At 55.1% G+C, this 1,640-nt stretch overlaps 1 protein-coding gene across 3 annotated transcripts in view; it reads right to left on the bottom strand.

Annotated features, from left to right (window-relative positions):
- The window catches only part of ST3GAL3 (ST3 beta-galactoside alpha-2,3-sialyltransferase 3), a 266,714-nt gene that overhangs the window by 5,735 nt on the left and 259,339 nt on the right, over positions 1 to 1,640 (bottom strand). For 2 of the 3 annotated variants that reach the window (XM_045291846.1, XM_045291844.1), the window contains one exon: positions 17 to 95. The exons of the other annotated variant lie outside the window; for it this stretch is intronic. The gene's annotated coding sequence lies outside the window, so the exon portion shown is untranslated. Of the gene's footprint in view, positions 1 to 16; positions 96 to 1,640 lie in introns of those variants that run through there. 3 annotated transcript variants of the gene reach the window in all.

Raw genomic sequence — 1,640 nt, forward strand, 5'->3', positions numbered from 1 at the left:
GCTTCCTGGATGAAGTAGGGGTTGAGGATGCGGATCTCAGGCGGCTCCTTGGGCACTCGCGTGGCCACAGATTTCCAGAAGCCATCCGACGCACTCTGTGGGCACAGCGTGAGTGGGCACAAGCTGTGGGCACGGTGTGCGGGGGGCCTGGGGGAGTGTGCATAGGTGCAGGGGTAACGGGGCCATGAGGGGTGAACACAGCCCACAGAAAGGGCGTGGCTAGGTGGCAAGGGCACATGTACGGCAGCGACCAGGGCATGTGGTGGGGCTGCAGTGCATAGGGGGGAGGACAGAGTAAGCTGCAGGCCCCGAGGTACAGGGCATGGGATATAAGGGAGGTGCCACTCTGGTCTGAGGGGGCCTGTGGGCCAAGGGGCAGGCCAGAGGTCCCTGGCCCCCATTTGCAGCCCCTGGCTCGGGAGGAGCCTGCCCTCTCTCCTATCTGCTCTGCTGTGCTCCTGTATCCTTCCTACGGTCCCTCCGGGCCCTCCCGGTCCACTGTTCTAAAGGGAACCTGGAAAACATGGACGGACCCTGTACCGCAGAGCAATACGCCAATCCCGGCTGTGCAATGGATTTGGAGTGTGCCACCCGCTCTCTGGGCTTCATTCTTCTCTCAGAGCTCAGCCATTGTACTGGGAAGACATCACCTCTGACCCGGTATTTCAGGGTGCATTTCAGGGCCACAGCGTCGCCTCTCCTGCCTCCTTGCCCTCTTGTCCTACCACAGAGAGCTCTAGTCCTCCGGCCCTGCCCATCTGTCAAGCATATGATCTGCTCCACATCACAGCCACTACACCTGGGAGCTTTCTCAACGCCTACTGGCCTGGCCCCGGGAAACCTAAGGATCAACCTATCCGTTCACATTTCCACCCCTGCGAGAAGTCATAAACCAACCCTGCAAGCAGGAAGCACAACAGGACCAAGGGCACCAATCTAACTGCTATTTCCAGTGAGCTGCTTATTTGTCTAGAAAACCTGAAAGAATCAATTAAGTCTAGACTGGGTAACGCAGTTTAGTAATGGGGCCCGTACAGCAATAGGATAGGATTCGAAAGAGATCTCATTTGCAATCCTAACAAAAAAGTTACATACCGAGCAACACACTTGCGTGGGCGAGGCCCCCAAGGGGAGAGCTACTACTACCTGCTGGCCACTCTGTGGGCGAAAGACGCGGCAGCCCGCTTCCAGGAGTTACCGCCTGGACAACCCTGCAGGGCAGTTCTACTGTTTCCTGACCGGCCCCACCAGGTACCCTGGATTCAGCGGCTGGAGCCCCATCACCTTCAACAACATGAAGGAACCTCGCACACACGCCGAGAACCAGGCAGTCACACCGGGGTAGCAGCTGTAGGATCTCACGTACATACAAATCAAAGACTGTTAGTTGTTACCTGGGATGGGGGAAGGGCCAATCTTTGCTCAGGGGGGTGATGAGCTTATGTTATTGGTGGTGGGAAAACTTGGAAAAGGCTATAAATGATTGTACAATAATACAAGCTGTACCCAGTATCACGGAATGATACACGTAGAGATCGTTAATTGGTGAACGCTTAGCTATGTATACTTTTACCACATATACACAGCCTCAAAGCTTTTTATACCTAGGACCCCCAAGTCTCTCTTAAAACGAATCAGAA

The sequence above is a fragment of the Echinops telfairi genome, unplaced genomic scaffold (genome assembly GCF_000313985.2).
Source record: "Echinops telfairi isolate 266 unplaced genomic scaffold, ASM31398v2 ScPeMD7_443;HRSCAF=831, whole genome shotgun sequence".
NCBI classification, from domain to species: domain Eukaryota; kingdom Metazoa; phylum Chordata; class Mammalia; order Afrosoricida; family Tenrecidae; genus Echinops; species Echinops telfairi.